Source organism: Acanthaster planci, linkage group LG21 (assembly GCF_054643075.1).
Source record: "Acanthaster planci isolate LZ-2023a linkage group LG21, COTS_SCS, whole genome shotgun sequence".
NCBI classification, from domain to species: domain Eukaryota; kingdom Metazoa; phylum Echinodermata; class Asteroidea; order Valvatida; family Acanthasteridae; genus Acanthaster; species Acanthaster planci.
In genome coordinates, this window is record NC_141797.1 from 7,681,914 (window position 1) to 7,707,838 (window position 25,925).

The window sequence follows — 25,925 nt, forward strand, 5'->3', positions numbered from 1 at the left end:
CAACGTGTCATTCTTATACATCTTGGCCTAGCTAGTTTTAGTCGGAAGTCTTTCAATATAAAAACGGAAAAGCATCCAACATTTTTTCTGAATAATTATGGAAAATTTGTAGACTTTTTCTGCGTGAACAAAGACAATTTTGTGACTTATACCTATGAAATAAATTACTATATTTTTCTACGGAAATTATTATCTAAAGGTTGTACCATTGCGTCCTCTTGTTTGTTATCGAGACAATATATACTGAGCATGTAAACGATGAATAAAGTGTCCAGTTTCATGAGGGGCAAAACTACTCATGCCTAGCTGCTTCGTGCCAGTTGATATCTAAACATCCTCGCAGAATCTGAAAACATTCCAACGAGTAGACGCCACACTGTTGATTGATGGCTGTCATCGTGTTTGAACAGCATATCATGACAGGTGGCATAACAAAGACGAGCCGTATGAGCGCCGTCTGCCAGCGCGCCCTAAACAGTACGTAGAAAAATCGAAGCCGGGAGGCCGGAGATCACGAGTGGTTTTCCTAGTGCTCAAGCTGTACCATCTTCGGATCTCGCAGGTGAAGGGTGCATTAACACGTCCCGGATATAAAAACAAAACATCACCATCAAGGTCTTCTCTGTCTTTTTTTTTCACGAGAAACACTGAAAATTCAACATGTTCTAGGAGAAAGAGCAATGCATATTAGTAGTGATAGACACAAATAAGGGATGTTTTGATGTTTTCGTCGCATTACGCTAGAGGCACGTTTTACATAAACTGGGTCGTATGATGATGCAAGGTTGGGAGTTCACACAACGGAAAAGGGGCCAAATTTCTCAGGTGCCCAAATTTCATAGGACAACAGAACAAATCGGACCCATACAAGCACAGACCCAAACGACCAGCTCGGACCAACACCAATTCAAACCAACTCCTACTCAGTCCAGTTGAATAATACATGGCCATGAGTATCGTTGACATTTAAATTCCTAGACCACGAGGAATTACTTTTTCTTATGTTACTTGTTTGTATATACCCGCAGGAAATAAATCTCTGAAATTTGCGTCAAACCACGCAGTTAGAGAGTGACTTTATCCTTCGTGTAATTGATAAATTCCCAAACCTTTCTCAAAGCACAGCTTAATTTATAAGTGGGGGGTGACAGCTCAGGTGGTAATGTGATATTTGCAACAAAAATTGAACATTATCATGTTACCCAATGTCATTAAAGCCTTTGAAAAAGCAATGCTGGCTCCTCGTTACTAAACCATGGGTTCGCTAGCGATGGACTGACAGGATTTGATTTTTCTATTAAAGGTTTGATTGACAGGCCTGGCTCGATGATATGCGAATGCACCATCATGGGGATCTAAAAATGCATAGCAGATTTCGCCTGAGAAAGGCCCTTTCAAGTGAAATTTTAAGGGGGGTCATAAAAGGGACTGTTCTTCGTATGGTAAGATGCATGGTCTATTCACATTCAAAGGAATCGAACTGTACGGCTACAACACGGTCTAAAGGGACAGACCGCTACTGTCATCAGCGCTGGAAAATTTTGACAATTCTTCTGATCCCGCTGATAAAAGTGGATGCAAGTGGATGGGTAAATATCTACCTGTTATGTGCTTCGGGCTTAAACATGACCTAGTCCGTCGAGGTTCGGGCATGATTTGTTAAAGTACCCTCATTTCACTACAGAAATCACAACGTGAGATATGTGCACAGGGATCAGAAAGGGGCAGATTTTGTCCTGAGTTCGAGGCAAAGAAGTTGGTTGTGTCTTGTTTGTACACAAAAAAACAATTTCGCAGAGCCTTAATGTGTCCTAAATGTAAATCACTTATAGCATTCATCCACGTACAACACTAACAATCTAACAAACTACAGTCCAGGCGTAGAAACCCTGAGCATCCTCTCAGCCGCGTAAACTCTCCTTTGTTGCAATGATTTTTTTGTAAACAGTACATATTTTTTCAACCATGTTATCGCTGTCTTACGGACATGCTTGACAAACTAAGGCATTTCCCAGTTCCAAGATATAAGGCAGATGCACATGGAGAGCATATATCAAGTGTTGTGCATGATTTACGATACGCATTTTGGTGAGAGTGCAAATACAAAAGGATATGTGCATTTCTCTCGGCAGTGCCATCAGCTGCGCCAATGCTTTCCATAAATCAATATCAGAGGGAAAGTGGCTACTTGAACATTGACTCATTTAACCTTGCTCCCAGCTTGTCGAGCAGTGCGCCCTCATGGCTCCTTGCTCTCTCATCCAGGTATGATACTGGTATGAAATGATACTCTAAATATATATATGTAGATGAGAAATAGTATGTTGCCTAACTTTGGTTTAAATCAGCGTTTGTTTTGAAATGCAGTGTCTGTCGCAGCTTGATGGCTAAATTGTGGACAATCGTTCCCGTGTCCTAAACTTCTGAGAGTGTAGTTTTGCTACACGCGTCAAGCGTGAGTTCTTACGTGATACTGATTTCAACAGTCATCATCTATATTAATATTATTCATAACAATCACAATTACCTACAACTCCAAAACCTTCCACCTGTTTAACCAAGTCGTTGCCACGGTTTTACTTTCACTGGGAATGGGTTTTTGATGATTAAACACACAACTCAGAGCTTGATCTGTTCGATAACAGATGGTGTGCATCGATGTACTTGAGACAGTGTATCTCGTGTTTAACTTTCCGCCGCCGAATCATCAAGTGGGCCTTACAGAATCGTGCGGCCGATGTTGGCGAATGCCAACCCTCTTAACCCTTCCACTTGTCGCGCGGTGCTGCCTCTGTCAGACCGGTCGAAAACTTGTCACGAAGCATATAATGCCGCCGCGTCCCCCCTCCTCCAATACAGACGCGCAAACAGCCTGAGTGCCGGGCGATACTCTGTTTAGAGAAAGTCCGCCGATAGAACATTAAACACTATGGAGTTGAGGAGTACATCCATCACAACGCCTTGCAAGGGGACGGGCCCAAGGTGGGGGGGGGGGATTGAGGGACTCTTGACGAGAGGCGCTGGAATCGGCAATGTGTTATTTATGACCGAGGCAGCATTACGAGGAGGCACACGAAAGAAGTGGAGAAGGAAAGAACTTTGCGCCGCAGCGTTTACTATATATCTATACATCAGAGGATCATTTCGAGATATAAATCTACTCGTGCCCACCGAGTCGAGTCAAATTTCCTATTCAAACGGCGGAAGAGGAAATACAAAATAATGAGTTCTGCGCTGCATTAATCCAGGCCTATGGATTTCTCGAGGCACAACGATCAGTGTCAGATAGAAGTGGCACCTCCTGTACTGGTGGGTTTCCGGTTTGGGAAAATTTAGTCGGTGGGTTTTTATGGACAGGATATTGCTCTTTTGTCGTGAAGATCTGAGAATTTTGCATTATAACCGATGATTAGAAATAAGCTAAGGAAGACTAGCTCATTTATTGTAGCCTTCAACTGATGAAACATGTGACAACTAGCAGCACAAGACTTGGATAAACGAAAATTAGTGTGTTTTACCTAAAAGCGAGTAACATTGAATTATGTCGCGTCATTAAACTATGCCGCAAAACATCAGCTCAAAAGAAAAATTTGCACCGAGCGTGAAGCTGGCCCATTGTAAGTTTGTTACCTCTACTTCTGGTTTAGCCAGGAAATCGTTGTTGTGTGACATTCCTTTTGTTTTATTTTCATTGGTTTACAGCGGCGTATTTACTAAGCGGTTTTTTACACCATTCGAAATATCAGAGTTCTCGTTTTTCATGAGCAACCTCATCTTTATTAACGTCAGTGACAACACTGTCAGGACTCTCGAATGCTGTAAACTGTATTCTAAACATAATAAAGATCCGTCTTCATATCCACATGGGGAGCCACCCTGGCAAATGACCCGCCTACCTAATTATCTCTCGTCCATTGGCGGTGGACTCCATCTCCAAACGAAAAAAAAAGTCAGTTTGACGTACACGGTCTGTTTACCACTCGGCGATAACAGACTCCGAGTCGTGCGATCATTTATCACGACATCTGCCTTATTCGTGTCGACCCCGCCAATGTCCCAAAAATATATCCAGTTAGTCAAGGCTCTTGGCTGAGCCCCATTTCATTGTTAGTGCAGGTGGCAGTGAGGATGACGCCTGAAGTGAAGGCTACGGCCTCACAGGATCGTAATGCTAGGGAATATGTTTTGACAGCATCAAAATATCTTTCCTAAACGACTGTTGAAAATTGGGCTGGACGATGCACACCACGTTACACTGCAATAACAGCTGTAGGCCCGAGCGAAACTTAGAACAGTACAACCTTCATGCGACCCTATGGCGAATCAACAGAGGCGTCAATGATTTCAGACCTCCGGGGTTTTGTATGCGGGTTTAAGGCACGAGGACGGTGCAGTCCAGCCGATCTATTACGAAGTGGGGTGCAATTCCCCACTTTTTTATTCTTTGTCGAAATCTTAATGGACTCCGAGCAATTGATCACCAGTTCCAGAAAAAAAATAGGTCTTTATGAGCCTAAGCACAATGTACCAAGCCCCTTCTGGTTAAAAGGCGCGGCGATGCGGAGAAGTCCTGCAATCGCTCATCTTTTCAAGCGACGTCAAGTCGAATCGAAAAGGACGGTGATAAGCATCGCTTTGATACACTTTAGTTTATAGAGGCATTTCAAGTAGCTAGTTAATGCACTGTGATGCGATGCCTTGAGTGCACCCTCTCTTTAAGTGAGTAGTAGCTGCTTTTTATATGGAACTCGTGCGCAACGAGTGTTGGCAACCGAACTAGCGCCAATGGCGCAGAGTGGCAGGGTATGTTCGTTTTACTTATACTGCCCATGCATAGTGCCGCGCTCTTTCACTCTCTCTCTGCACATTCTGACATCCCAAAGGAGCCTTGCCTGCCTCTCAAGCCCACTTGAATTTTGAACGCCCAGCGGCGTGGCATTTCAAAGTTGCCTTGACGTTGAGAGTCTCAAGTTTTGTCCATGCATTTCGACCCACGCGCAGTTTCCTCCGAAAATGTGGAAGTCAGCTCAAAATATGCATATTGACTCAAAGAGCTGGAATTGGGAGATCAATCCCATCCAAAATTACTGGATCATGTAAGTCATGAAGAGCTTTTAGACACCGTTTACGTATTAAGACGTTTCTTTCATGATTTTGTCTTAAGACAAACATTAATTTAAATACGCTTCACTTAATTGAGTTTCTAACTGAAGGAATAGAAATCACTAGAAAAAAAATTTGACCCTTTTTTCCTTTAACTAGCATTAGTCCCGGCAAGGATTCATTCGAATTATAAAAAAAACATGAATGTTATTTCTGCCTGGATCATGCTTAGCTCGTGAATGGTAAATCATTAAAATGTTTCAAGTATTTCAAGGCAAGATAGATAGGACTGTAAAATTATCCTGAGACGCATACCACATGTTCGCTCAGCGCTTGGTAGGCCGACTGTGCTAATTTGGTCAGAGGCTGGCGCAATTCCGATTTATAAATCGGCGAAAGAAAGCGGCGTGTTGATTTCTTGGCGCCGCACTTTGCCTATTGACGCGCTGCCTTGGTGACAGTTGCGGGGCCATTTCCTCTTTCTGGACCGGTCATTTTAAGCAAAAGCAAACAAGCGTGCGACATTACATAGGCGGTGTATTCAGGAATCCCAAAGTGGTGACGTGAAACGTTTACAAGTGAATTCCACCAGACGAGCAATAGCGAATGGGCACAGTCTAAATACACGTGTATGAACCAACTCTTAAAAACCAAAGAGGTTTTTTTGGGAAGCTCCTTTAGAAACGGTGTATCTCTGCAAAAAGATAATGCCTTTATTTCTAAGGACCAACTTGCAAGTTAGAAGCATATAAATGTTGAAAAACCTCTTCGAACGAAAGAACGGTTGTTATTGAGCATTGAATAAATATTTAACGACCCTTTGCTTGAAGGGACTTCCAAATATATATCACTCCGATCCCATCTTTAAATCAGTTTGAAAAGTAAATCCGTGATGAAGCAACACGGATTACGCATGCAGTGCACAGGTCCTCTCAGTCCCCTGAATCCAATGATTTATTGAAGATGCGGTGGCTTATCCAGATGAAAACGTAACTTTTGATTTCAAGATGTAATGTTTGAAATCTTTAATCCGCTTAAAGCGAGGTTAGAATGTCATTCCTCTGTTAGAAGTTGATATAAAAATTGACATGGATAGTCGAGTCTCTAGTATGGCGCAAGACTTGGTTTTAGGCTATAACAGTAACCTCAACCTGCTGCATTGTAATCCCATAAAAAGTCACGTAATCAATTATTCATATTCAAACCATGATAACTCATGGTGTTAAAAAACAGAGAGAGAGAGAATCTTGAGGACTGAGCGAAAAAAACTTTCACGGGGTAGACCACGTTTTGGTCTATTTGTTTCTTTTGTTTGTTTCTTTTAAATCTTGGAATATCAAAAGTTTATCGAACCGTAGAGCATCTGAAACGGTAGAAAAATGCGCGCTCGAAGAACACATGAAAAAAAAAGACAATCAGGGCATTCGTTATTTCTTAAATTATGATTCACTTATATTTATTCGAAATATTGTGGTTTCTTAGAAAGCTTTCATTGTCAGTATCCATTAAAAAAATGGATCAATGGCTTCGGGCTCAACGGTTAACTCTGACCAAGAGGAGATTTCCATGGCATTTCTGTCATATCTTTATACACCGTTTTTTCTTCCCCTGGCTTTCTACCCACAATGCCATAACTGTCCTTTCTTGGACTTGGTAACTTTGAAGACCACTGGTTGTCCTGGTACGCAAACGGGTCCTGAGAGAAAATTGTCTCGTTCCCATGTTGAACACGTTGTAGGCGAAAGTCAATAGGAATTCGTGGAATATTACACGGGGAAAGGAGATTTTCAAATTGGGTTGTCTATTACGAAAAAGTTTACTCGAGGGCTCTCTTTGATGAATTCGCTCGTCTGGGGACCTGCATTATCTGGTTTTCAAGTGGGACGTCACTTCAGTTTAAACCACGCCCACTGCACAAGCACAGCACATAGAGTCACATGCATACATTATTCGCCGTTTACATGGAACCATAGAACCGGAAGTCAACGCGCAACTTCAGCGATCGTCCAATAGGAGCCTGCAAATCGTGGTGCGTCTGCCTTTGTGACTTAGGAACTGGATTGACAATACAGTGATGACTGATGGCAAGCGGGTACGATAAAAGTGTGCTTTAGAATGTTTATCTCTGGCGTAAACCATCTCGAACAAACCCCGGAAATTGTATTATCCCGGTGCTTGCCGAATTGGAGGTAATACAGAAACGTGCTCAATGCAGCAATTTTTTGGATGAAATATGATGAAAATGGGATACCTTGAAAGCACTCAGTTGAAAGATTAATGGCGTATCCAGTTGTAGAGTCTAGGGAGCAAACTTGGGAATTTCTCTGGATATCCATATTTTTCCATCTGTAAAAGTATCCTCCTTCCCCAGTGAAGGTGCTAATATCTTGTCAAAAACGTTGGACACTGGAGCTCCTTTAAGTGCGCTACAAGTCGTGTCTCCGTAGGGGAGCACTCCCCCCCCCCCGGTTCCCTGCTTAGACCACTATTACTGATCTATCTTCAGTCGCGTGATATGTTTCCAAACGAAGTATATCCGAGAAATCTACAAGTAGGCCTACAATGTTTCTTTCAAATGTGGTTCCATTTGTACTAAGCTACCAAACAATCCGAAATAAAAGAAAGGAAAAGGCCCAGCAATTGTAATTATCGTTTTGTACCAACAGTACAATTTCTTCAGTGAACAGGAGAATATTGGATTTAAATGCAAAGTTCAGATCTGAAATGTATTCCTATATCTATAAAGTATTCATAAACCCGCCAGTGGATTGGGCCTAGCATGGTAATTTTATTACCGAAGACACATCTGGCTTTAAAACTGCTCCGCTCATTTAACTTATCCAACTGAATTACCCGTCACCGCGTCACAATGATTGCCGAACATCGACGTTGGAAAAGCCTGAAAGATGAGCACGTTATAAGACCCGGTAATGAAGCAATTAGAAAAGAAAATGATTTATGAATTGCTAGTACGGTGTTTTAATGAAAATCCTGAAGGTTCTTCGGCTGAAATAAAATGCGTGTGTTTCCTATCTGCCTTGTTTTATACACATTTCGTGTCCTTCAGTTCCGTTCAATTAGGAGACTGTAGAACGATATAACGGTTAATTAATACGCATGCGAGAAAAACAGCTGCATTGAAACATAGGCACGCATCATAACGAAGTTCGAATTTCCAGTTTTTAAACAGATCAAGAACTAAACATGGGTACCTATTTAAAGAGATTACTGAATTATACAATATACATGGCGGATCGCGTCAACCAGATGCGTCTCCTGTTTTTTTTCCTTAGGATGACCATAGTCATCCATATATGGAATTGGGATTTATGTGGGCCGAAATATCGTAAGAATATTTTTGCATGTTTATCTGTCATTTCCATTTTAGGCCTTATGGGTTACTGGTAATGGTCATGAGAAAAATGTTTGGTTTTACTAGTGTACATTCTGAGATATGAATAAAAGTTGGGGACAATGCACGTTTTCCTGGTGTGTGGGTTCGCAACCTCGTCGTGATTTTTATGAAAAGCGCACCAGTCGCAAACGAAAGTGTTTTTGCGTGCAGCCGAGCTCTGCTGTATTATTCTAGTGGAGGCAGCTGTAATTGTTGTCAAAAGAGTTGACAGGGTGTCTGCAACAGACGGCGATCGCCTTGTTCGCGACGTGATTGAATTACACTGATGGAACGCTACACTTGACTGCGTCTGCTAATGACTGTCGCAAGAAGTGGCAGTGGCTATGGGGCCGGATACAGTGTTGACCACGACGGGTGACACCTCGCTGAATACGATACCTGATCTAACAAGGTTAGGATGTTAGGATGAGCCCAAAACGACTGAGGATTGAAAATGAAAGCATGCATCGCCTGTTTATTGTCTTTCCACCTCTTCCATTTGCAGTGCCTCTTGAGCGGCAAATGTCTCCCAGCGACCGGCTGATGAACCGCTGCCGAAGGGAATACGCACAAAAATGCACAGAGCAGCGTGCGCGAGGCTGGAATTCGATACTAGCAGCTTGTGCAATGCTCGGTTATGGTCTGTTGACGTAGGTCCCGTGTAAGCAACTTAAACACACAATCCGCACGTCTGGTCCGCCTAAACAAACTAACGATATCTGACGAATACTAGATCAAATATCCAAAATATCATTTCGCTGTCTGAGTAATATGCATAATACTACACTGATGGTCACAAGTGGAACCAGACTAAATGGTTCCAACTTTTCGAATATCGCAGAGGATTTTATCTTGAGTGCCTTCTTTTCTTTTCAGGCGACACAATCAAGCAAATTTGAAATACATTCGAGAAAATTGAATTCTTAATATACCTGAAATATATCAAAGGTTAAATTCCAAAACACGACTTACTCTTATTACCATGAGCTGCGTCTTGATTTGTCGGCACCAGAATTTGGCACAGCATATTTTAAAGATGGACAGCATTACGTGTTCCACATTGTTTTTTTTTGGGGGGGTTGTTTTTATTCCAGGAGAATTTTCTGATTTTTCATCATTATGTATTCATACATGTGTTTTGGCAAATGAACATCGATTTGTAAAATTATACAAACCATAAAAACAATCAGTCAAAAAGTACCATGAAGGAATCCCATTTACGATAGAATAACCCGACGTTATTGTTGAACATAGAAATATATCTATCGGCAGAAAAATATTTCTTTAAGTGCTCCACATTGTGAATAATTCCAGTCTATCATTAATATTGGGGATATCATGGCAGATAAGATCATAGATACACAGATACATTTTATTACTAACGTTCGCAGATTGCTGTTTTAGTATGACAAGTTTTTTCCTATTTTATCCTCTTCTGCCAAATGGTGTGGGTTCCGTGCCGACGATAAATTTTCGTGTAAATCGTCTCGCAGATGAAAATGCATACACACGGATTATAATCAGAAACAAGTTCTAGCGCAGCCGGTGGCTCACTGTCTCCGTGACGCATGCGTGATATTCGTTTCAAGAACCAAGTTTAACCATCGCCGAAATGGACCCTTGGTAGCTGTACTTTTTTGTACTTTTGAAAACGTATTGGAATACAATACAGTGTTTTAGTACTTTATTATTAATTCAAGTACAATTTTCCGTGCTGGAACTCTCGAGAGATTAACACATACTGTACCAGAAGATGACCGTATTGCGGGGTTACATTGCTTTTGAAGTTCATTTATGGACTGCTTGAATAAAACAATTAATAAAAAATTGTAGCAAGAGTCACGCAACTAGTACGTCAACTTTCGCTTTTATTGTCGTTTCATGCAAGGTGGCAAGGGTATTCCATGCGATTTGCAACGCCCCTGTTTTCACAAGTCAGCAAAGAAACGCGCCATCAAGCATACACTTCAGTCCGCTTAAGTTACAGAAACGCTCCGCCCCGTGACAGCTATAATAGTTTCGCTGGATCCCTAAGGTACAAAGTCGTATTATATTACGAAGTAAGAAAATGAATCGGAAAGGGGACTAACGGATTACCTCTTTTTATGACAACAGTATCGACAATGGTATGGCTAGCCGGCTCCTCATCTGACTTGTCACATCTTGTAAACCTCCAGATTGCACGTACACGTGAAAAGAAACACCCATACGTATTCAGGAAATCAAGTAATTTTTTTTATTATGCTCATGATAACTCTTCTCGCAGAATGCTACCGTGGTGGCATACATTTGCATTTGTGGTTGTTTTAGGGATGTTTTCAGAAACGCAGATATCTGAATCAGTTGGACATCTAAGGTGATCCGAAAGGTCAGATGCTTAGCAGTATAACTGGGAATTTTCCTGCGACGGTTGAAATGGTTATTCAGCACCTTCCGTATCTGTCTCAACATGCAAAGGGCCAAGTGTATTTTTAAACAACGGACGCTTTTGAGCGTCCCAAGACCCGTGGGGGTCGGTTTGTGCTCAGCGATTAATGGTGACTTAGCCTAGGCATCACACTGCCTCGGGTTTGACACTTCGCTCCTACCACCCATCCATTACCCATCTGTAAAAAGCATCTCTTGGGGAGAGAAGAAAACATCCCTGAACGCTTCACTAATCGCCGTAAATCCGGGGTCCTGCCACAGACTGATCCGGAGCAATTAGCCCGCCGCGCGCTGCCATGCGCGGCCATAGCCTTGCTGGACGTTTTGTATTCGAATTGACAAGCACTTCGATCGGGTAAGAGGGTCACTTGGCACGGACACTGGGTACATGACGGTCGAGTGTCGCATCGGATTTCCGCTTGCAATGAAAGACGATATACTGAGAGGCAATTGGTGCTCTATTATAACACCTGCTGTGGCGTTTTTACCCGAAAAGTGCAGGTGGGTGCCTCAAAAGGAAGGAAAATTCAGGCATCATTTTGTAATAAGCTCTATTACGTTGTCATTTTCAGTTACTCCTCTCTGCGACACATGTACAGTAATGGTTTCCATAGGTTTATAAAGATGCCACAAACACTTAAAGAGGAAAGCAATTGCCATTCCACGGTCCATTAGTTGATTCTGCGAGAACTTGGTTCAACTTTTCTGGAGGACCAACCAGATCTTCTGGAGAATTCGTATATCGACTGAGAAAAGGTCTGTGTCAATTGAAAAAGAAAATACGAGAAAGGCAAGAGTGATGCGTCTGTTGGACTATGTCAAGAAGGAGACACCGTTATTAATGAACGTTTTAATAACGTACAGCTTGGGAATCAATTACTAAAACATACTTCTCACAGCTATTGAGCTATTGGAAAGGGCAACAAGGCAAGCTCAGTGAGATGAAGATGCATCGGCCTACTCGATTGTCAATCATACTAAGTCCTTAGTACATACTGCAGGTAAATGCACTTTCAAGATTAGTAAAACCATTAAACAAAAGCAAGTGTGGCTGAAGCTGGTGACACACCTCTGTTGTTATACTTATACAGTATACTTATACTGTTATACAGGTGTGTTTGCATCACTTAAGAATGAAAGCTTTTGGGAAAACTAAAAAATGAAACCAGAAAAGAGGATGTAATTTAAGTGTGTCATTGAACGCAGAGGCAGGCGCAAAAAAATGGAAGAAAAATATCGTCTGTCCCACTTATGTCTCTCAAGTTTGACACCTCTAATTTGAAACGCCTCGGGTCAGCTTGGTCAATTGCACACATTATTCCCTACGGGTCTATGTATTTCACGTTTGAGTTAATCCTAGGGTATACAGGCTTCGGCCTCGGGGAACGGGAACCGTAGACCTTATTGAGGAAAATTCCCTCGCTGATTGAAATGTGTTGGGCTGAAGGGGATTGAATTGTCCGAATCTTATGGCAATATTTGAGTACTGTGTTATCAAACAAAATGCCAGTGTGCTATCTGGGTAAACAGTGTCTGGCGTTAGAACATACATTGTGAGTCTGAAAGGAGTATGCACGCTGTACTGCCAAATTTCATTTCCTTCATTTTTTTTTTCCATTCCATTTATTAAGTATTTATTGATAAAACCACTTCCATGCCAATTCACCCCCACGATTAATTTGGATCATGTGGCCATCCCTTTATGAGATTTTAGAAATAAATGAGAACAAAAAGGACATTTTTCATGTCAATTTCGTTGGTATTCCTTAAATCGTGCGCCTGCTGCATAGCCAAACATCCTCAGTCGTCCCAGACGTTATAATGCGCGATGTTGATAACTTGGGCTGAAGAGCCTGTTTGGAATTTCAGTACAGGGATTGCACTAGTGTTCAAGGGTTTGTTTTTTCAGTTGTTTCTTGCCATGTTAAGGAAACTGTCGCCGAGTACCAACTGCAAGGGGTCTGTATGTAGCGCATGCCAAAAATGAAGCGCGTCCAAGATCATTTGGCAACACCGATACACGCGCGCGAGGTTTGCCCTGTCGACGTTGCCGTTCGGTGACTCGCACGCGTGATTAATTTTTGTTCTCAAACGACCTTGCCTTTAGTACCGAACAGACCCATTAAGAACTTGATTGAGAAGTTTTGAAAAGAAAATTTGGGACGTGTAATGGGTAATAAATAAAAAATAAATGCAAAACAAGATGGTGAAAACAACCAATAGAGGTATTCAGTAAACGTGCTACATAACATATTCCCATTTCAGCTCTGATCTTGATGTGGTCTTCACCGCCTCACTGTGAAAATTCGCTTTTGCAAGAAACATCAAAACCCTGGCTGCGCGCCCGAGAATACCCGGCAAAACACCCTCGTTTGGGTCCTCTGTCATGGACTATTGATACAATCCATGGACTGAATAACGAGCTGGGGTGTTGGATATATTTAGTCATTAGCAATTCTCTCTTGCGGCATTTTCCCGCCTCAAATCCGATTAGTCGAGCGTCTTTCTGCCCCAGGCGTGGCAGAGACTGATCTGCGAGTTATCGACACCCTGTCAGCTGCCGGGGAGAAACCCCAGAAAACACCAATCGTCTGTATAGACGACCTGCTGCCGGGATAGTATATCACCTTTCGTGATTTTGCCCGTCCCGGGTTTTGGCATGGACTTCCACTGGAGGACTCGAGCCGTCGGGGTAATACACGCGGATCGAGATTCATGCATTACGCATGACTTCAACAAGGCAGATCGGTTGATTTGTGAGAAGCATCGGGGAACGGATTAAACTGACCGACTCTTTCTTTTCTCTGTCTGTACCAAAATAACCTTTCAAAACAAATGTTGGTGCTCAAAAGAAGATGAAGGGAACGTGTTGAATTATACACGCACACTCGAAGCAAAAGCTTGTCACGCTGACAAGATACGGCTTGTTTATCCCAGGTATCTGTAACTACAGGAATTCACTTGTCAAAAAGATAAGTTGTCATCGAAAAGCAACAAACAAGCAAAGGTACAAGTTTTCAGTGCTTTCCCAGACCTTATGAAAAAGAAACAAGCGTTCGCTCCGTTGGGATTCGAACCGATAACCGCCTGCTTACCAGCACAAACGTTTTATACCAGTTGACTTTCGAGCTTGTCGGGTCTGATGAGTCCATACAGGAGTGAGCACCGCACCATAATGGAATGTTGTCAGCATTTTCTTGGTATGACTAGACAATTAGCTGTTGTCATATGACAAGCATTCAACACATCCACGTTTTCCAGTGTTGTAGTCTTTTTTTCCAGCCGTATGAGTCTACAAAAATCGTGTCAATTATCTTGTCACTATGGTTTTCGACTGACAAGAACAGTTTTTGTCCTTGTAACCGAAACTGACACATTTAATGTTTTCAGAGCAGATTTGAAACTCTCATACCAAAGGTTAGCTTGTGTTAGCAATTTTTCTTATATCTGTTCCATTGAGATTGAAACAAAACAAGCAGTTATAAAACAAATTCAGGTTTCGGGTCTAATGAAAAAGAGGGGAACTCTTTTGAGAAACGTTCCTCAGTATTTCCGGCCAGATGAACTGATATTTTTACATCAATTGTACATCTGCCGTGTATGGTGGTACAAGACAGCATAAAAAACGTCTCCTCCACTTATTTGGCTGGACGTTTCTCAACTTCTAACGCAACTGCTTGCGTTAGTCTTCACAGCAATATCTTCGGTTTAGACGGAAGTAATTTCAGACGGACTGCAATTAGAACAGACCATTGCTCCATTGTTATGTCTAAACCCAGAGGAAGCACTTCTCCACTACTGAAGTTCTCAGCATGTAATTCACTTTTTTTCCAAAAAGACAGAAATTGGAGACTCAATAAGAACGGTTCGGTTTGTCGGAAATTTCGAGCAAATGCAATAACGACGGAGCCAAAATCCAATAGCATCCGGAGCCAGTTGGCTTCGGCGGGAGCTTTTGAAGAAGTGCACAGGTCTTTTTTTTTTGTGGGAAGCCCTTTGCAGCAATTGGGATGAGATTGGATGGCGAAAGGGATCGGGTGTTCAGAATCCAATAATTGTAAAGATCGTTGTTCCTCGGCAGCCCGTTGCACGTGCGAAGGCTTTGCACTTTCTTCGAGAGAGGACACACTCCCAACCCGACGGTATGTGGGAAAAGTTATGTATGTGGTAAGAGGACACGGCAAGCAGCTGGATTTTGACAGGACAATGCATGAGTATTGTTTCAGTTGCATGTAGGCTAATATATGCGGCGACGCCACACCCACGGGCATGTCGGACGCGATCTCAATCGTGAACTCAGGCAAGTTGTAAACGCTCTATTAGTCCCGAGCTGGACCAAAAGAGGGCGCAATTTCCGTAGCAACGCAGGCTCCTTTTGTAAGAACGGGACTTCGCTGGTTCGAAATGGAAACGTTACGGTCGCATCGCTACCAATAAAACGAGCACTCTCGACCAACACGACTCTTTTCAACCGATTAAGGGGAGCTTTTACTCAAGGCGCATTGGTACCGTAGATCAGGCAAGTAGCACGCGTGTACGAGCTGTGCGTAATGGAACCACAGGGTACGTTCGATTAGCGTGCACAGGGTAACCCTGACCTGGGAACGGCCATGAATGCTGTGTAAAAGTAACGAGACGGTGGGGACGAAGTTAAACCGGAACACGGCCGTGTGTGTTATACCAAACTTACTAGACGCTGGGGACGAAATTAAACCAAGTCAAAGTATGGAAGCTGATTGAACGCACCCATGAATGTAACACATGTGATGAGCCAGGGACATATTTTGTTGTCACTTGGTTAAGAGTTTTCGTGACTTTGCTTATGCTTATGTTGAGTCATTGTTCCCACCGAACAAGAACAGAAGGTAGAAGCTGGATCAAAATGGCAGAATTTGAGAAAACCTTTGTCGCCTCTGAAATACGTGAATTAAAGATTCCAAAATTTGTTGTTACATGCAGCGAATCAAAAAAGGTACTTTCTTCAGTTTCCTTGTCTCTGTCACATGACGTAACCATTACTTGCTCTGCGTTCTTGTGGGTCATGCACCTTAAAGATATTTATGACGTCTTTATCTGGAAGGTCACGTGCTGGAGGAACGATACAAGAAATGCAGCCCAAACGTGATGAACGCAAAACGCACTTAATCGAAACTAAAAGCGACACTAGCCATTCACTGTGTGTACGCTTCGCGTTCTGGATACTTATTTCAATTCGCTCTTTGCACGCCGTCGTAATAGGGCCTAGCGCTATAGCATGCACAGCATCGAACTGGCAGTTTGTCCAATCGCGTCAGAATCACTTTGTCCAATCGCACAGTATAAGAACTAACACAGCTCACACAAAATTATATAAGCAACATACACGGGAATCATTTAACCAGCCATATTTATTGTGTAAAGCTGCCAGATCGAGGCTGTGCATGCCTTTGGCAGTAGCATGCAAAGAGGGGAAAGCTCCACGCGCGTTAAGCCATGTCACGTGCCAGAGGACAGAAAGATACTTTACGTCCATTTTTGTACGTCCACGAGGGACCAAAAATGGCGCATTTTCATCGCACAATGAACGGGGATGCGTGCACGCGCTACCAGTCTAGTCTGTTCACGAGTTGTCTCGCTTTTAACCTCTTTCCCACCGTCTCGCTTATTAATTTTGACACAACGCATGCGGCCATAAACTGCCCCCTATAAGCTATGATCGAACGCCCCCATCATGAAACTTTTCCCACACGCGGCGTTTTCCAGCAAAGGAAGCGCTAAAAACGGAGCGGATATACATGGTGATGACTACAGGCTCACAGTTCATGCCAGGATGCATCTCACTCGCCATTGCTAATGTATTATGCGTATCACATTATTCCCAAAGCCAAGTGACAAGTGCGTTTGATGTATTATATTGCAAACAAATGCATATTTAATTAAGCTGAGGTCGTGATATTCTTTAGGAAGAAATGTCAACCGATTTCCTATGTCATACATCTTTACAATGATCCTGTATAGGTGGCCCAAGATGTTGTAGTTGCAGAGGAAGTACAGTCGTTTAATAAAGCAAACGACATTGAGCCTAATTGGCTTGAAAAGAAGTTTTCAACTTTTCTCTACCTTACATTCGAAAACTGTCTCCCGGGCAAAAACACGCATGGTTTTTTTGCGCAAGGTCTGAATTATACACAGTTTAAAAAGAAAAAAAACATTGCGCCAGACAAGAGCTTGTTAATAATTAACACTCTCTGCGAAATGTATTAAATGGCTGTAATAACGCTGCAAGAAAAATGCAGTAGAGGATTCCACAAAAAGCTTATTGCTTCAAGTAAATGGAAATTGAAATCTCACACATGGTTGTACTTGTTACAAAGCTGCATCTACGAAGGAAGCAGCTCATCTTGGTCACTTCTATTTTTGTTATCAAATTTTACGTACATTTAGTGTCTCTTTTAAAGTTGCCAGCCTTCAAGTAGGGTAGATGCCTCCCTAATATGATTATATTTACAAAAGACATCCTTTTCAATACAAAATGAACCAAATGGACATCCTTGGTAGGGTACTTGTCCAAGATTGCTGGCTCAAATGTTTCAGGTGTCAGATTCCCCCTAAATGATTCGAGGTTGGTTTTTCTTGATCTTCACCACCGATAAGCAAATAACCATCACGCCATGTGTAATTTTTCCAGATTTGTTCTCTCTCTCCAATCACGAAGGTTTCAGTTAGTTGATGCGACAGGCGGGTCGAGTGCGTTCCGTGAAAGAAATTAAACACGCATCCACTTCATATCTTAAAACTAAGGATCCCTTTCAACAGAAATTAATACGTCCCACTAGAGCCAAATGTCAATTTGGTCGGTGTATTGCTGTTAAATTGATGCCTCGGACATCAATATTGTTCGCCCGCCGCTAAAAATAGCCTTGGCCGTGGATAGCTCCCTCCTGGCGTGCACTTGTATGAAGTGGGCGATGAGAGAGGTATGTCAACGCACGGGAAAGTGTGGATACCTCTTAGGCGGCGCCACGGGGGCCTTCAGAAGTACGGCTTTACCGGTATACTTGATGGTGTGAGCCCTGCCATCAAAGTTGCGCAGGACAGTGGACACACCATGGTCAAAGCCCCATAGTGACCATTGGAACCAAACCGAATCGCAAGAAGGGCCTGAAACATAATGGGAACCTTGTGCATTTTCTGGTTTCTTTTTTTTTTTCCCTCTCTGTTTCTTTTAGAGCAAGTCTGTTTCTCTTCACACGTTTATCTCGATTCCATAGAAAAAAGGAATAAATAGCGGTCGCCTTTGACTGTATCCCACGAGAGCCTTTGATAACATATATGATGGATTTCGCCACATGTTAGCGTGCAAAATCCGACTATTTGCCAGCGCAAAGCTCTTCACTAAATTAGATTACTCTGCGGTTTATTTGCCAATAATTTCAAAACCAAATCATTTTGAATCTGCCGGACGTGTTTGATGCTAAGACTTTCTCTAAGCTGTAGTTCATCTGATATGAAGATCGTTTCAACGTGCTGTGGATCACTGTGAAAGACTAACACATGCACATTAGGCACGTGCAGAATAAGCTACAGATGTTTCTTCACTGAAAATAAAACGTGTATAAACAAGTTCCGGGTAGATAGCGCGAATAACTACATGTATACTGCACGAATAGCGCGGAGACACATCCAGTGCGAACGGAATAGTCTGGGTGGGTTAAAAAATAGCTTTGAAGACATAAAAAGAAGTTCCACTGAGCTGTGGTGTACGTGTAAGAAGTCTCACAGAGAGAGCCTTTGAGAGACATTCAAAATAAAGACTGTTTTGGCCGACTGCCTCATTGCTCGCTTTACAAATATTGACCCTGGAAATTCAATTTTAGCCCAGTAAGAAAATAAGGGTGAGCTATAATATCTAGACTCCAGTGATCAGCTGCGCCAGAACACTGTACAAACACACAGGTTGGTTTTGCTAATATTCAGCTATTCAACTTTTAATTCAATCATCGTGTAGACCGACTGCTTACAGGGACTGCCATGACCAAGAAGAAGAGAGATTAGACTCGAACGATATGCCATTTGCAGTCATCCGAGTATCAGGTGGGCTGTTGAAATAGTCGGATGCCTGCCAGATGGAAAAGGTATTGCTCGAAGGAAATTAAATCTACCGTCAGGATGTACGGTCACGTGTTTTACGCTAACATTTAGGTGAGGAATACGACTTTCTGTTGCCAAAATGCACGGCTCACATGAACATTCTTATGTGTCTCTTATAGCAGAAAAAAAACTTAACTCCCATGTTGATATAAACAATTCATAATACAGTACGCCACCAAAGGTTGCCACGGGTATAAGGGTGATTTCTATGAATTACTAGTCAATTTTTTTTCGTGTCCCTCTCACATCTGACATATGATTTTGTAAGTTCAGACCACATTTTACAATTTCCAAGAGTGATAAATTAATGCAAATTACCTGCCAAACAAATAATGATAGTTTGAAATCAATTCCGGCCATCATCCATGTCAAATAACAAAAGTCAGCTATAACAGGGACACAAAAATGTCGTACTTTTGGACCCCAAACCTAAAGAATGACCCACGATACCATTTCCTCGCAGTGCCTTGTGGGAAATATGTTTGTTTGTCAAGGGAGACGATTGGTGAGTGCATTTTGGGAGCAGTTTGATTTAATCCTTTTTTCATTTAGTTGTACGGAATGGTCCAACCTATACCCCAAAAATCTCTAAACCTCTCAAGTGCAATCCACAGCAGGGCACACTTATATTTCGAATCACCCCTCTTGCAGAATGATGAGAAACTGTTCCCATAACAACACGAGTGGGGCTGTGCATGCTACCATTTACTGTTGGCACTGGTGTCCCTACAGAGGGTGAAGGGAGCTCACGCCTCCAAAATGGGCATTATTATGTAATTGCTCTGTTCTCTTATCGTTTGATATTGTGAAAGTGTCCACTCTGTTAGGTAAGAACCGGTGTCCAGAGCAAGGAATTCGTGTCAAAACTGCGGCTAGATCATATTGTGCTAAGCGATGATGGACCTCAGTGTCTTTACTTGCTCGCTTTCAGAAAGAAATGTACAAAATCTACTGGGCAAATCCATTATGATGACCCAACTAGAACTTCAGAAGGGCAAATTATGCACGTTGAAATGTTATTCAAGAAGTATTTTTATGTAGAAAAAAAATGAAAAGCAGAAAGAGAGGAATCACATCAGTATGTAACTACTATGTGATGTTCTTTTGTCATATAACGAAGTCAAGCAACATCATTCCACATATTGATTTCCCAGCATCATTGTTTCAAATCGATTTCACTTGTACAAAGAACGCATTTTGTATCTATTCTCTCAAGTTTGGTATAATTATGGTGGGATGGGTTGTTAAACAGTGTAATGCCATCTGGCGGTTACGGGGATATTTTATTTTCCAATTCAATGTAATGCGCGCCATAAACACATCGGATTATTACATTTTTAAAATTAAAGTTACCCCATATGTATGCAAACGCTGCCTATGATGAATAATTTGTTAAATTTCAAGCACGAATGCCCGCCACTGAAATTAAAAAGAAACATTAAGTCATGTGAATGAAGTTTTACATTGAAAAGAAAAAGCTCAGTTTTTATGGGCAGAGGTTACCTCTGGGACAAAATCGTGCGTCTCCGGTGCTGGCTTTATTTACTTTGCCTCTGACACCGTGCGTAAAAATCATCCGGATAGGATGACACAGCAGCCGGGATTGTTTGCGGAAAACGTCGGCGTTCGAGCTCAACGCCTTGCTCTTCGTTTCTTCGGTCAAGTAGAATGAATGATAGACGCATGTTAAAACAGCTAGAGGCGGCAACCACAAGCGAAATACAGGGAGGAATTATTGGCGCACGTAGTCTGGTTTTGCTTGGTATGAATGTAATCTTTTGAGTTCAAAATGTTAGCGTTAATGGACAATAACAAAGGCGTGCCCGCGGCATTCCCAATCATTGTCTGCACCACTTATGACGGCAGCTGGTCTAACAAATGGCAAACGTTCACTTTTTTTACTCCTTAAACTTTGCTTCAAACAGCTCAACAACTGTGCTTAATGAGGCACTGTTTTGCCCTTCAATGCTGCGCAGTCCTTTTTATGGCAACAGCGTATTCACACAAGACGGCCAATTTCCTATTATTCTACCTCAGCATTTACCGATTCTGGTTATATTGTCCATGACATATGAGGTACTGTAGTCATGCATATGCATGTTGGAAGCTCATGTTTTTTTCTTTAATACAGAGGCTGACTACAAAGTCTGATTCGCGGACGTGTAATGAAGAAACAAAGTTGTGTTTTGTTAAATAAGACTTGAGGCTATGTATGGCGAAAGTACTAACTATGTGAAGTTTGCGGTGACACCATGTAATCAAATTCTCTCTTTGAGTGTGTGTGGTTCTTTACATGGTGTCACCGCAAACTTCACATAGTTGTGTTTTGTTATTCCATTTATCTGGTAGCACTGTGCAGCAGAATCGTCTGTGAAAATACGCAGTTTATAGAAAAAGTCTTTAACATGGTGGATTTTCTTTTGTAAACCATTATGCATTTTGCCTCAATTGACATTTGGCCTCAGTGGTCAATCTTTTGATACCCTTTTGTTTGCCCTTCCCCTTTGTTTATACTTGAATTGGTACATTACGCTTCTAGTTAATTGGAAGTTACTTATCCCAGCCGAGGTGATATTTTAATACATCACTCGGTTATTTTTTACATGATACTGGTGATTGTAAAGGGAAATAAAATCTTCGCTATGTCAGTTCAAATTGACTTCCAAGATTTTTTTGTCCAAAAGGAAGCTGACAGCAGTATTAAAGGTTACAACATACACGATACCTCTTGCTATTTGAACAGCATAATTATGCTAGTCACGCAAGACGGCGTTTCGTTTGGAATGAAATACACACAGGTCTAGGTATTTCGACACGTGCACATGGCACGAAAATGGGTAATTGATGTTATGCTGTATTATTGATAAAGCACGCCACGAGTCAGGAGTCTTAGTAGGCGGTCTTCCTTTGATCGTAGCAATGCCTCTGATAATCGCATGTAAAATGCCTACGGGATGACTTCGACAGGTAAAACTGGATTGAACTCATGAATTTCTCAATGCAACAGTGGCCTTGGGTAGAAACGAAAACATTTTGGAGAAAAGTCTCAGGCACAGTCTGACTATAGCCATTTTAAGTGAAATTGTTGACCCAAATGATCATTTGCGTTCATAGTTTAGGCAGATTTAATGAACAGCCACTTGTGAGTCAAAGGCAGAAAGAAAACGAAACGGAGTTGCAACTCGGCCAGTGTTGCAGATTCCGTATCAGGGGACGGTCTCACTGAGTGAGTCGTCACCAAATCGACGCCAAGAGTCTCCCGCGTACCATTTTAAAATTAAGAGGTACGTGTAGGCCTATACTTCTTTGCAAAGACACGAAGGTCGTGTCCGAATTACTTGGCTGCGACCAGAAATTACCCAGAGTCGTGTGTAGTCAAGCCGTAGCCAAGTCGGTCGGACGCGGCCATAGCTTCAACCATAATACAGAGTCAGTTTCATGGGAGCTGGTATGCACAGAAATGTGAAGGTATAGATATTATATTTTCTAAGCAGAAAACAGCTTACCAGTCAAAACCCAACGTGATACGTTAAGCTCCTTCGAGGTTCTCAGCTAATTTTTGCTCGACATGCGCATTTACAGTCCTTTCTTCGACGCAACTCTAAGAAATTGCGCCCCTGCAGTTCAACGTTACACTGAAAAGGGCCTTTGCTAGGCTTGGCTGGCCCAAATTACGCCGTTGTGCTCAGTGGCGATAAAGTAGAATATTTATGACTTAAATGCATGTTGGAAAGCCTTCATGCAATGTAACTATATGGCTGTCCGCCTTTGTGGCAGTAAAAGGGAGAAACTTCGACTTTTTTGGTTTTATGGTAAGGAAAATGTCGAGTGTGGTGCCATTCAAAGGCACAACAGTAGTGGCCCCCATAGCCCCGTGTCTGAGTGTGTATCACACTTTTCCACATTTGCCTGATGCACGATCCACATTTGTACTTGTTTATCACTTTCCATAGCTTGTTTGGACAATATTAATGGTCAAAATTTCTTCAAAACCTGGATATTGTGAAAGACTCTTTTGTACCTTTTCTTGTGCTCTTTTGGTGAGTTTGGCCCTGTGTGATTGATTGATAAAAGGATTTTGTAATCAAGCAAAACCAACCACATTATCACTTTTAATGAAAAAAGTATTTAGATCTTAAGGGCCTTTCTCCCAGTCTGTTGAGATCTGTTCGTATTGTTGTACAGTCCATGGCATGTTACCTTTAATAATGCTGAACGCAATGTGTTCGCTAAAAATTTAAAAAACTCACGCCCATCTTCAATTCAAGGTTCCCGTGATGTGCCGCAAGAGTGTTGAACCACCCTCAAAATAGCAAAGGAGTGGAGGACTTAAGATTAAAAGAGTAAACCTTAATCTCTGTTTTGCTGCAGCGCTCAGTTCGATATTCCGTTGAAAATGGACATTGTAAGAGAAGTTGAGAGTTCCTAATGGTTTACATTGTGCAAAATCCCATTAAAGGCTTTTGACCCGAAAATGGCTTTGGCAACTTGTGAGTCATTTTCAAGATTAGGTTCATACATGAAGTTGGAGAAGCCCGACGATGGCATGCGGATAAAGCGTGCCTTCAGCAGCAGTTCAGTGAAATCCGCGCAGAGGACCCTTGATGTTCCATCTGGGGTGTGTCTTCGTCGTCTTCCCTGACAAACATAATTATCGTATGGTGGTGGGCGTAATCAAGTGACATTTCTCGCTGAAATCCGAGTCCCTCCGCTTCATTACGTCTCAGCAACGGATGGTTTGCGATGTGTGATTCACAAGCATGGAAATATATCCCCGATTAGTTTTTAATTTCTCAACGCTCATTCCCTCCGTCCAGTGGACAAATTTCCACAGGAAACATTAAGAAAGAAGACTTCATACTGAGATCGGATTGCTTTTGGTTGCTATGGTAATAACGCTTCCTGATGTTCCTTCGTAATCGCGTCGAGCGATGATCAATTATATCGTGCAATTTACTGATCTTCCAGGTTGCCAGACTGATTCAGACGATTGCATATAGACAACCTGATTAATAGCCAACCGGAGTTGTTAATGTTAATGCGTCTGCGACTCGCACGTTTGACACGGAGAGTGACCACTAATTTCGCGATATCGGTTTGATACTGTTTAACACATTGGGAACTGTACATCTATGACAAATATGCACCAGTCTGACTGTTACTGTAATGTTAATCTCAGAGAAAGGCTTCGCAGGATGCATGTGATGAGTTCTGTTTTGGTTCTAATATCTACACGAAATCCCACAATGCACGGGTTCTATGTATCGAGTTGTTCATAATTTCGAGGGGACGCGCCAATTTGACGCTTGTTTGACGTTTGTTTAACGCCAGCCACAAGAGAAACCCGTCCAGACTGGTATTTGGCAAAGTGTTCTGCTTAACTACAAAGCGAAAAAGGGGATTGTTATTTTCGGATTCATCAGAGACGGTTGTCAAAAGCAAAATGCCGCTGACTTACCTCAAGAACAAGCTTCAAGTCAAGCACACAGGTGAAACCATCAGCTCAGTGGTGAACAATGAGGAAACTTGAAACTCCCCGCCGATTGGAACTGGAACCAACTGATCCGACCAGACTTTGCAGCCTCTTTATTACAGCGCTTCTCTTTTGTCTTGTTTTTCTTCGAAGCTTCTAAGAGGTCTGAAGAAAAAAGCTGCACGACCCGTAAGTTTGAAATAAAGCAAATACTCCCTAAGCCCTACCGGATTAACAACACGTGTCCAAGCCACTCAGTCAAAAACGTCACTGTGGATTATGACATCAACAAAACTCGAAACGCACAGCAACTACTACGTCTCACAGCCAAGGCTCATTCTCAGGACGTCGTGGATGGTGACCACCCGATAGCGACCGAGCATCATAAAATTCATCCCCCCGCGACGCCCAGTCCAGGTCCGGTTTCGCACCGAAATCGAGTTCTACCGCTCAATTTTCGTCCGCGTCATCGGCGGGCAGAAAACGAGCAGAGCCTTACGCCCGATTTAGCAGCGTCCCTTGCGCTCATCGCAGCCTTATCGAGCAGATGAAAAATAAATACGGGGAAATTGTCTCCGAGAGTTCCGATTCCAGTATTGTCAGCTGGCCAATGGGAGCGGCACAGCCGCTTGACTGCAGTCGTTTTTATTGATTGCGCGGAAGATGAGCGGCCTCAGCGAAGTGTCAGAGATAAGCTTTCATCACCGCGCCGTCGCACATTCGGCTCCCTGGCAACACGTTCGCTTTAAATGGTCCGTAACCTGGCCAAGACGGGTTTTATACCCAAGCAGCATTGTACCAGCACTCCTACGACCGCACTCTGCAAGAATTTGCATTGATGACCTTATGAATATGCAATACACGAAGTGAGCGCGGTTAATACAGGAAACATTGAACTGAGAGCTGCTTTCATTGGATGCGAGGAATTTTGCGCGGCAGATGTTGACGCCCAGTTGTGCAATGCTGCATGAATAGTAATCAACAAGCAGCGAACGTCACTGGTGCTGCATTATTATGGTGCTGCATTATTAAAAGGTTACGATGAATGAGCTGGATGGAAGAAACGGGGAAACAGCAGTGAGTGAGCGAGGAACGGCATCAAGGAACAAATAGCTCAGACGACGGTGTCACCAATCTCATAATCCAAATAAATATCCTGTCAGTGTTTGCCTCCGTTCAAGCATACGAAATTGATTTGCTGTGGTTGTTTATATTCCATTCATAAATACCCGGGACAGTTTTCCATTCCTATTGGTCGAAACGCATCATATGACTGTGTATTAACGTTTATTAACCCTAACAGTCCCAAATCCTCTGATTTCAATATGATTTTACGTATTCCCTAGGGGTTTAGGGTTAAACTATTTCTGCGACGTCACTCCTTTGTTAAAAGTGTAG

General features: G+C 42.4%; 1 protein-coding gene across 5 annotated transcripts in view; it reads right to left on the reverse strand.

The window, feature by feature from the left end:
- LOC110984014 (uncharacterized) overlaps positions 1–25,288 on the reverse strand; it is a 90,926-nt gene extending 65,638 nt beyond the window's left edge. For all 5 annotated transcript variants that reach the window (XM_022243796.2, XM_022243795.2, XM_087131266.1 and 2 more), the window contains exon 1: positions 24,513–25,288. The gene's annotated coding sequence lies outside the window, so the exon portion shown is untranslated. The remainder of the gene's footprint in view (positions 1–24,512) is intronic.
- Positions 25,289–25,925: the final 637 nt, after the last annotated feature.